Genomic DNA, 12,244 nt, shown 5'->3' with positions numbered 1-12,244 from the left:
TGGGACATCCCTGATGCTATGGCCACTGTAGTTTGAAAATACCCACTTGCAAGGAAATGGAGTACTGACAGCACCTGCACTTGAGGGGGGATTCCTGTGGGATGGCGGATAGCTGACATCAGGTCTGGCTCCAACTGTGCACACAGTTCCAGGATTGTGGCACGATCAAGCCTGTAGGTGATGATCACATGTCTTTCCTCCATTGTCGATAAGTCCACCAGCGGTCTGTACACCGGAGGATGCCGCCATCTCCTCACATGTCCCAGCGGATGGTGCCTATGAAGGACAAGCAACACAAAGTCAACCAACTCAGAGGTACGTAAACTCAGCTTACTCAGAAAACCATTTATAACCCGAATATTGCCTGTATGAGTGTTGAGGCAAGGCCTAGGTACGTGTGACGCAGTTAAAATAAAGCCATGTGAGCCCCTGAAATGGCGGCTGCCTGACCTGTAAAGTGGGACAATGAGATGTGAGGTAACTGTGCTGGCGTTGTACACCGTCGCAGTAGGTGGTCGAAGACTGCGGCGCAATTCTGCATTGTTTAACATTGGACCATATGGGTCCCAGGAGCCAATGACGATGTACGCCGGCGGTGACGGTACACACCGCTGCAGACGTGACCGCCATTTTCTATCTGCTCACTCACTTGCAACCTGATCTTCGACAGGATAGGACCTACACTGCAAGTGCTGCTGTCACCTCAGTCTGGAAGCGACAATGGCTCATGTGTCTGGGAAAAGGGCCCCTGCATTCACTACGGAGGAGTTGGAGAAACTAGTGGATGGGGTCCTCCCCCAGTACACGCTACTCTACGGTCCTCCAGACAAACAGGTAAGTGCACTGTGAGCATGCTGTATGGGCAAAGCCTGTGTGGAGTGGTGTGGATGTAAGATACGGGGGGAGAATGAGGCGTTCATGAAACAGCGGTGAGTGTATATGCGTCATGGCAAGGGTAGGAACGCGGGCCAATGACTGTGACGGTCCGGACGGTTATATCTTCTCCTTTTCCCCTGTACTATTCCTGTAGGTCAGCGCCAACCAGAAGAAGGATATTTGGCATGCCATCGCCAAGAAAGTCCGCACCCTGGGGGTCCACCACAGACGGAGCACCCACTGCTGGAAAAGATGGGAGGACATTCGCCACTGGAGCAAGAAGACGGTGGAGGCCCAGCTGGGGAGGGCCTCCCAATGTGGGAGGGGTGCCCATCGCACCATGACCCCCCTGATGTTCCGGATCCTGGCGGTGGCGTACCCAGAGTTGGATGGGCGCTTGAGAGCATCACAGCAGCCACAAGAGGGTGAGTACAGTCTCATCCAGCTGAATCAGCGCGCATTGGAGGTGTCTGGGTGGGGGAGGTGGGCTGTGGGTACCCCTAGGCCAGGGCGAGTTTTGTAGGCAAGGTCCCTTCATAAGGCAGGCCATGTGGCACCCCACCCCACCAGTGTTAAGAGCCAACTACAACTAGTCAGGCTCCTGTGACTTCCATGTGTGCAGCAATCGGGCATAGGCCTTGTACCCCATGGCCCTGTGATTAATTAGGGAACTCTAAGTGGATGGCGTAGTGCAGAGGGCTGCTGTGTCTGTAGTGTCTGCCAACTGTAGCGGTACTGCATGTACTGAACATATCTTTCTTCTGTCTTCCCGTCCCCTTTATGTGGTCTCCCTGTTCTTGTGTGCAATAGCATCATCAGGCGGAGGAGCAGTGGCACCGGAGCAGGAGGGAGCTGCATCCCACATGGCCATGGAGAGCGAGACAACAGACTCCTAATTCACCAGTGGGATGGAGGGCGAGGGGAGCTCCACGGTGGGGACAGGAGCTGACACCAGTGATACAGACTCGTCCTCTGATGGGAGCTCCCTTGTGGTGGCGGCCCCATCTGTGCTCCCACATCTACAGGTACAGCCTCCACCCCCCCTCCAGCACCGCCCTCCCAGCAGCCCCTCAGCCTTTGCCCCGTGCCTGCTCACCCAGGAGGGTGGGCATCACCTTCTGCCCAGGCACCTCAGGCCCTGCCCCAGTCACCCCTGCTGCCCTCAGTGAGGGGGCCATTGACCTCCTCAGGTCCCTCACTGTTGGGCAGTCTACCATTTTGAATGCCATCCAGGGTGTAGAGAGGCAGTTGCAACAAACCAATGCATTCCTGGAGGTCATTATTTCTGGTCAGGCAGCCCTTCAGCAAGCTTTTCAGACTCTGGCCTCAGCACTGATGGCAGCCATTGCCCCTGTTTCTAGCCTCCCCCCTCCAACTTCCTCCACCCATACCCAATCCCCTGTACCTCAGCCTACCCCAAGCATACCATCAGACCAGCATGCACACACCTAACACACAAAGGAAGCTTAGGCAAACATAAGAACCACACATCCCACAGGCACTCACGCAAGCATCACACACATGAAGACATAGCAACATCCACTGCCTCCACTGTGTCCCCCTCCTCCTCGTCTCCCTCATCCCTCCCAGTCTCGTCGCCACTCACACCTGCATGCACTACATCTACAGCCACTACTTCCATCACCAGCACACCCACCACCACACCCCGCTCACGTGCACTCACCACCCCCACTACCATTTACACATCCCGTGTCCTCTCCCAGTGTCTGTGACGCTACTTCCCAAGGTACACAAACGCAGCCACACACCCACCCAACAGCCATCCACCTCACGACAGCCTCCAGCGCATGCACCTTCACCCAAAGTCATCAAACGGACACCTCCTACAACCACAACCTCTTCCTCCACTCCCAAACCCCCTCCAGCTACCCGTCCCAGTGTTCCTAAGAAACTTTTCCTGGCCACCCTTGACCTCTTTACCTCACCTCCCCCACCCCGTCAGTCTCCTAGGGCCCGACTCTCCAGGCCCCAACCTACCACCTCAGCCACAACAGCGGTGGGACCAGTGGTGCCAGTAGTCACCGGATTCTGGAGTGCACCAGGCAGCAGGGCATCCAGTGTGGCACAGAGCCACAGCACGGACAGTCCCCCACCTGTCAAGCATCAAAAGTTGGCCAGTGCCCGACGGGAGAGGGGGAAGACAACAGCCACCAAAGCCGCTCCCAGGGGTAGAGGTGGGAGTGTGGAGTCAGCTGCGACACCTTCCAAGGTGGGGAAGGGGCACAAGAAACCCGGCAAGTCTGGAAAGAGCAGCACGGCGGAGAAGATCAGCCCGCTGGCCAGGAGGCAACTGCCAGCACCAGCCCCGCTGGCCCAGACAGGTCCGCCAGCACCAGCCCCGCAGGCCAAGATAGGACCGCCAGCACCAGCCCCGCTGGCCAGGAGGCGAGCACCAGCTCCGCTGGCCCAGACAGGACCGCCAGAAGCAGCCCCACTGCCCCAGACAGGGCCGCCAGCAGCTGAGTCGCTGCCAAGGACACCACCGCCACAAGCACCGCTGCCAAGGACACTGCTGCCACAAGCACCGCTGAACAGGACACCGCCGCCACAAGCACCGCAGCCAAGGACACCTGCCACCATCAGCACCGCTGAACAGGACACCGCCGCCACAAGCACCGCTGCAAAGGACAACTGCTGCCACCATGCCACCAGCACCGCTGAACAGGACACCGCCGCCACCAGCACCGCTGAATAGCACACCGCCGCCACAAGCACTGCTGCAAAGGACACCTGCCGCCACAAGCACCGCTGAACAGGACACTGTCACCACCAGCACTGCTGAACAGGACACCGCCGCCACAAGCACCGCTGCCAAGGACACCTGCTGCCACAAGCACCGCTGAACAGGACACAACCGCCAAAAGCACCGCTGAACAGGACACTGCCGCCACCAGCACCGCTGAACAGGACACCGCTGCCACAAGCACAGCTGCCAAGGACATCTGCCGCCACAAGCACCGCTGAACAGGACACGGCCGCTACAAGCACCGATGGCCAATGAGCGCCAAGAGCACTGACGCTACTGAGCCCGCCACGAGCAGGATGAAGCACTCTGGACACCAAGGGGGTCATTCTGACCTCGGCGGTAAAAGGCCCTTACCGCCGGTCAGAAGTCCGCCATTCTACCGCCGCGGCCGCGGTAGACCGCCACGGTCATTCTGACCACCAACTGTGAAACTGCCAAAAATCCGACATCCAAGGAAGGCCGCCACATCAGCGGGCCGCGGAAAACAGGAGATGACCAAACCTCCACCGTCACGCCAACACAAACACGCCCATGCCATTCTGACCCACGAATCCACGCGGCGGTCTTTCAACTGCGGTATTCCATTGGCGGTACACACCGCCGCGGTCAAAATACACACCCAGCTCCAAAACACTGCCACATTGGACATTTTGAAATACGCACACCTGAGACACATACAAACAACGCTCTACACATCCAATCAACTATAAAACACACACCCACATCACCCACAAACCCCCACTAGTTGGAAATCGGAGCAAAGGCGAGAGCGAGAGAGATAGAGATAGCGAGCAAAAGCAATAGAAAACCCCAACACACACAGGAACCCAACTTCATCACCCACACCACATCTACGCACACATCACCACATATCACCACGCACATCACCACAAACACCACCCCACACCTCATCCACACCACCCCATGGCACCCCAAAGACACCCAAGGTTTTCGGACCAAGAACTCCAGGTCATGGTGGAGGAAATCATGAGGGTTGAGCCGCAGCTCTTCGGCACACAGGTGCAGCACACCACCATAGCAAGGAAGGCTGAGCTATGGCAAAGGATCGTAGACAGGGTCAACGCTGTGGGACAGCATCCCAGAAATCGGGAAGATATCAGAAAGCGATGGAACGACCTACGGGGGAAGGTGCGCTCGATGATCTCCAGGCACAACATCGCTGTGCAGAAGACTGGCGGCGGACCCTCACCCACCCCACCCCAATTCACAGCATGGGAGCAAGAGGTGGTAAACATCCTGCATCCTGATGGTCTCGCTGGAGTACACGGAGGAATGGACTCTGGTAAGTCGAATCTCAACTACTTCACCCCCCCCAACCACCAGCATGCCAACCCCCCCCTCCCTCACCCCTAATATCACCCCCCAGCACATAACCTCCCTGCCAATGTCTCACCAGCACAACCCACCCTAAACAACACCAACCCCTGAATGCCAACACAAACCATAGACAGCCACCACCAAAGCATGACCATTGCACATACCCATACACCCCCCCAAACCCTCACAACACCTCCCACAAGGGAATGCCAGCACTGGGGGACAAGGGCACTCAAAATGCACGCCATGGCACACACAGAAACAATAACCATACTCCTTCACCCCTGCAGGGCCCGAACGCCAACACACCGCCACGGAGGGTCCAGAGATGTCCATCCCACCCCCAGAACAGGCCCCCAGCGAGGACAGCAGCTCTGTCGACCTAGAACCTGACGACCAGCCCGGACCATCGGGGACCTCTGGACAGTCGGTTCCCCACACACAGACACAGGCCTCAGCAGACCCAAACCCCTCTGGGAACACCAGCACAGCTCCCACCCAGCGGGCCCATGCCTCTGTCTCGCGGACGCGTCAATCAGCGGTGTGTCCGCCACTACAGGGCACCCAGGCTGACCCAACACCCCAACAACAACAGGGACCTGGGGGCAGTGGTAGTGGGTACACCGTCCAGGGGACAGAGGCCCGGGGAAACAGGGCAACTGGGAGGGCTGCTGTGCGACAGGGGGGGGAGGACAGGCCCAGGGAACCGACTCTCCAAGAGGCCCTCACCACCATCATGGGAGCATACCATCACTCCCAGGAGACAATTGCGACGGTACTGGCCAGGTTCACCGAGATCCAGGCACAGCAGGAGGAACGGTACATGGGGTTCAGCAATGAACTCCGGGACATCGCTACCGCTATGGGGACCATAGTCCAGGCCCTCAACCGGATAGAAACCACATTGCGGGACCATGTGGCACCGCAAAGGGCCCCTGTCACTAGCCAGGAACAGCCTACCACCTCCGCCGGCGCTAGTGGTCAGGAGGCCCCCACAGAACGACGGGCCACCAGAACCCCACCTCCTGCTGAAGAACAACCACCCCGCAAGAGGAACCTGAGATCTCAAAGGAAGACAGAGTAGGATGCCAAGACCCCCGCCAGCCTAATATCCCCCCGGATGTCATTCCACTGTCCCACAGTGTCACCCTGTCCAACCTTGAACTGCCCCTGCTCCATCCTTCCACAGCCATATGAACAATGCACCTGTGCGACTCTCGACCCCAGGGTAGGTCGCTCCCCTGTCCTCACAGCGCCACCAGATCCAGATCCCCTGTTCTGCCTTCTCTTTTACCTGCATCGTTGACTGTGCCCCGAGTGTCTGTGTTGCCGTTTGTCTGCGTTCGCGCTCCCCTTTTTTTCCTTCTGTATCCCCGAGTGCCTGTGCTGTGTGATCGCGCTCCCCTTTTTTCCTTCTGTATCCCCGAGTGCCTGTGCTGTGTGATCGCGCTCCCCTTTTTTCCTTCTGTATCCCCGAGTGCCTGCATCTTCTGAGTGCCGCCCCCCTTGCCCTCCCGCCGTCTCCCCCTCGTTTTTCCTGCTTTCTGCGCCTTTTCGGCACTTTGTCATTTTTCTAGGCCTCCTCGCCTTCGGAGCCTTTTTCCCGCCGCTTTTTGCCGCTTTTTTCCCCCTACCCGCCCTCCTCCCGCCTCCCAGCTGACCCCGCCTCCCCGGCTACCCCTTAAATGGCGGCCGCTGCGAGGCAGTGGTAGCGACCCTCGACCCCAGGATAGGTCGCTCCCCTGTCCTCACAGCGCCACCAGATCCAGATCCCCTGTTCTGCCTTCTCTTTTACCTGCATCGCTGACTGTGCCCCGAGTGTCTGTGTTGCCGTTTGTCTGCGTTCGTGCTCCCCTTTTTTTCCTTCTGTATCCCCGAGTGCCTGTGCTGTGTGATCGCGCTCCCCTTTTTTCCTTCTGTATCCCCGAGTGCCTGTGCTGTGTGATCGCGCTCCCCTTTTTTCCTTCTGTATCCCCGAGTGCCTGCATCTTCTGAGTGCCGCCCCCCATGCCCTCCCGCCGTCTCCCCCTCGTTTTTCCTGCTTTCTTCGCCTTTTCGGCACTTTGTCATTTTTCTAGGCCTCCTCGCCTTCGGAGCCTTTTTCCCGCCGCTTTTTGCTGCTTTTTGCCCCCTACCCGCCCTCCTCCCGCCTCCCAGCTGACCCCGCCTCCCCGGCTACCCCTTAAATGGCGGCCGCGCGCAGTGGGCGCGCCGCTGGCGCGCCAAAGGCGCGCCTAACGCAAGCCTGTCTGCGCCCGTCCGCGCCTGGACCGCGCACAGCGCCCGAACCCCTGGCCCCCGCGCCCCCCGCCTGACCTACGACTCTGCCACCCTTGTCAACCTCAACCCCGGCCGCACTCCGGGCTGCCACCGCGCCCACCCCAAACGGACCCACGGACCCTTCACCTGCAGCAACTGTCACTTCACCTGCCTACGGACCAGCACCGCTCCCGCCAAGAACGACCCCCCCCGGAAGCTATCTCCACTGCATCCTGGTCAACACCCGATCCGTCCACAGGCACGCCATCGAACTGTGGAACCTCCTCAACTCTACGAACCCGGACATCGCCTTCCTCACCGAGACCTGGATGAATCCCTCCTCGGCACCCGACATCGCCATAGCCATCCCCGACGGCTACAAAATCATCCGGAAAGACCGCACCAACCGCATCGGAGGAGGCATCGCCATCGCACACAAAAACTCCATCCGCATCTCAACCGACAACTCACTCCCCGACGCCGAACATCTCCACTTCACGATCCACAGCGACCCCAAGACCACCCTCAGAGGCACCCTCTTGTACAGACCACCAGGACCCCGCACCAAGTTCAGCGAAGACATCGCAGATTTCGTCAACCCTCACGCACTCTCGTCCACCGACTACATCCTCCTAGGAGACCTCAACTTTCACCTGGAGAACCTCACCGACAACAACACCACCGCCTTACTGGACAACCTCGCCAACCTGGGACTGAATCAGCTAGTCAACACCCCCACCCACTACGCCGGACACACGCTCGACCCCATCTTCTCCTCCAGCAAACACATCACCTTCAGCCACACCACCGAACTCACCTGGTCGGACCACAGCTGCGTCCACTTCATCTTCAAGAAGACCACTGTGCACCACCACACCCAGCAACCACCAAGAAGACACTGGAATCGTATCACCACGGATCAGCTCGCATCAACCCTCTCCCAGAACCGACCCACCAGCACCACCGACCCAAACGAAGCCGCCAACAACCTCACCAACTGGATCTCCGACTGCGCCAACCTCCTGGCCCCCCTGAAAACTCAAGCCAGCACCAACAACCACAAGAAAAACTCCTGGTTCACCCCGACCTCAAGGACTCCAAGAAAGAATGCCGCGCCCGCGAGAAGACGTGGCGCTTCAACCAGACCGAAGAGAACATGTCAGCTCTCAAGGACGCCACCCGCCAACACCACCAACACCTCCGCGCCGCACGAAAAACAGCCTACCGGAACAGACTTGACAACAACGCCCACAACAGCAAGGAACTATTTGGCATCGTCAAAGAGCTCTCCAACCCGGACGCAGAGAACAACTCCATCCCTCCATCACAGGACCTCTGCGACTCCCTCGCGACCTTCTTCCACCACAAGATCACCGACATATACAACAGCTTCCCGACCACCGACGCGAACCCCCCCCCCCGGAACCCGCTACCGACATCACCACCATCCTCACCTGGAGCCCAACCACCACCGAGGAGACCACCCGCGTCATGAACTCGATCCACTCCGGATCCCCATCGGACCCCTGCCCGCACCACATCTACAACAAAGCCGACGACATCATCGCACCGCACCTCCGAGATGTCATCAACGCCTCCCTCACCACCGCCACCTTCCCGGAGAGCTGGAAACACGCAGAGCTCAACGCCCTCTTAAAGAAACCCACAGCAGACCCCACCGAACTCAAAAACTTCCGGCCCATCTCTCTCCTGCTGTTCCCCGCCAAAGTGATTGAGAAAATTGTCAACACTCAACTCACCAACGCCCTGGAAAACAACGACTCCCTCGACCCCACACAGTTCGGTTTCAGGACCAACCACAGCACCGAAACCGCCCTCATCGCAGCCACGGACGACATCAGAGCCCTGACCGACAAGGGTGAGACCGTGGCCCTCATACTCCTGGACCTCTCCGCAGCCTTCGACACGGTCTGCCACCGCACCCTGATACGACGCCTCAGCAACGCCGGCATCAGAGGCAAGGCCCTCGAATGGATCATCTCCTTCCTCTCCGGAAGGACTCAGAGAGTCCGCCTGCCCCCCTTCAGATCCACAGCCACGGAGATCATCTGCGGCGTACCTCAAGGATCCTCCCTCAGCCCCACTCTCTTCAACATCTACATGACCCCCATGGCGAACATCGCACGCAAACACGGACTCGACCTAATATCATACGCCGACGACACCCAGCTCATCTTATCCCTCACAAACAACCCCACCTCAGCCAGGACCAGATTACATGAAGGAATGAAGGAAGTGGCGAACTGGATGACAGACAGCCGCCTGAAACTGAACGCCGACAAGACGGAGGTCCTCATCCTCGGCCCCACTCCCACCGCTTGGGACGACTCCTGGTGGCCCCCCGCCCTAGGCAGCACTCCCCAACCCACCGACCACGCGCGCAACCTCGGCTTCATCCTGGACTCATCCCTCACCATGACCAGACAGGTGAACTCGGTGACCTCGGCATGCTTCAACACCCTACGCATGCTCCGCAAGATCTTCCGCTGGATCCCCACCGACACCAGGAAGACCGTCACCCACGCCCTCGTCACCAGTCGCTTGGACTACGGGCACACCCTGTACACGGGCATCACCACCAAGCTACTGAGGAAACTCCAACGGATCCAGAACGCTGCCGCAAGACTCATCCTGGACATCCCTCGCCACCACCACATCTCAGGACACCTGAAAAAACTCCATTGGCTCCCCGTCAACAAGAGGATCACATTCCGACTCCTCACCCAAGCACACAAAGCCCTTCACAACCTCGGACCCAAACTCATCAACAACCGCATCTCCTTCTACACTCCTCCGCGCACCCTACGATCCGCCGGACAGGCCCTGGCAGCCGTACCCCGCATCCGCAAAGCCACCGCCGGAGGAAGATCCTTCTCTTTCCTGGCAGCGAAGACCTGGAACTCTCTGCCCAGCCACCTTCGCGCCATACCTGAACACCTCTCCTTCAGAAGGCAGCTCAAGACCTGGCTCTTCGAGCACTGACCCCCCCCCCCAGCGCCTTGAGACCCTTTATGGGTGAGTAGCGCGCTTTATAAATGCGAATGATTGATTGATTGATTGCGACCGAGAACTGGACTCTGCCATGGACATAACTCCACCCTCACCCATCACCGTTTTAATATCATGTACCAATATATAGCACTAAAAATAAATCACTCATTGCACATAAATCATTCTGGAGTCAGCCTGTATTAATTACAAATGTATAACACATTACTTATCAATAATGTTCTGTTATTTATGTGTGGACAACATACCGATGTCAATAAGCATTAGTCCATGGGCTAACCAAGCAGAAGTCACGCAGTGGGTCATACAGCACTGAAAAGGGAAGGGAAAAGTAAACTTCAGTTTAAAAGAACTGGGGGGAAATACACAAAGTAAAGATGCAGGGGGCATTCAGTAAATGTTAAATGGCGTGGGTGATTCCTACCTGTGTGCTACTGAAAATACTGTTGGATAACTCTGTCCCTGTTGTCTGGGTCGTCCTCTTCGTCTTCCTCCTCTTCACTCTCCGCAGGCTCCACAGCTGCTTCAACCCCACCATCTGGACCATCCTCCTGCAGGAAGGGCACCTGACGTCGCAATGCCAGATTGTGAAGCATACAGCAGGCCACGATGATCTGGCACACCTTCTTTGGTGAGTACATCAGGGATCCCCCTGTCATATGTAGGCACCTAAACCTGGCCTTCAGGAGGCCAAAGGTTCTTTCAATGATCCTCCTAGTTCGCCTATGGGCCTCATTGTACCGTTCCTCTGCCCTGGTCCGGGGATTCCTCACTGGGGTCAATAGCCAAGGCAGGTTGGGGTAACCAGAGTCACCAATTAGCCACACACGTTGTCTCTGTAGCTGTTCCATCACATAAGGGATGCTGCTATTTCGCATCACATACGCGTCATGCACTGACCCAGGGAACATGGCATTCACATGGGAGATGTACTGGTCAGCCAAACAGACCACCTGAACGTTCATCGAATGGTAACTTTTCCTGTTTCTGTACACCTGCTCATCGTCTTTTTGGGGTACTAAAGCCACATGGGTCCCATCAATGGCACCAATTATGTTGGGGATATGTCCAAGGGCATAAAAATCACCCTTCACAGTGGCCAAATCTACCTCCTCAGGGAATACAATGTAGCGCCGCATGTGTTTCGTCAGGGCAGACAACACTCTAGACAAGATTTTTGAAAACATAGGCTGAGACATTCCAGATGACATGGCCACTGTTGTCTGGAATGAGCCACTTGCCAGAAAATGGAGGACTGACAGAACCTGCACTAGAAGGGGAATTCCTGTGGGTTGGCGGATGGGGGACATCAGGGCTGGCTCCAGCTGGGCACACAGTTCATGTATAGTGGCTCGGTCAAGTCGGTATCGTAGTATGATGTGGCGTTCTTCCATTGTCGACAGGTCCACCAGTGGTCGGTACACGCGAGGATTCATCCTTCTCCTCACAAGTCCCAGCGGACGGTGCCTAGGAAGGACAACATGGAGCACAGAGTCAAGCAAGTCACAGGTACGTTCACCACTGCATGCATAGCACACGATTATCTGTGTATTGAAAGGCTTGTATGTGTGGCAATGCAAGGCCTAGGCCTGTGTGACGCAGTACAAATAATGCCATGTGGGCCCTTGAAATGGCGGCTGCCTGACCGGTGAAGTGGGACAATGGGATGTGAGGTCAATGCGCTGGCGTGGCACACCGTGGCGGTAGGCGGTCGAAGACCGCTATACGAAGCCGCATTGGCTAACATTGAAGCCTATGGGTTTCAGGAGCCAATAATGAGGTGCGCCGGCGTGACCGCCATTTTCTATCTGCTTAATCACTCGAGACCTGATCTTCCACAGGAGAGGACCTATACTGCAAGTGCTGCTGTGACCTCGGTCTGGAAGTGACAATGGCTGCTGCGACTGGGGAAAGGGCACCCGCCTTCAGTTCCGAAGAGTTGGAGAAGCTCGTGGACGGGGTCCTCCCCCAGTA

Source organism: Pleurodeles waltl, chromosome 5 (assembly GCF_031143425.1).
Source record: "Pleurodeles waltl isolate 20211129_DDA chromosome 5, aPleWal1.hap1.20221129, whole genome shotgun sequence".
Taxonomy (NCBI): Eukaryota; Metazoa; Chordata; class Amphibia; order Caudata; family Salamandridae; genus Pleurodeles; species Pleurodeles waltl.
The sequence above is the reverse complement of the archived record's forward strand: the minus strand, read 5'-3'. Positions refer to the sequence as shown.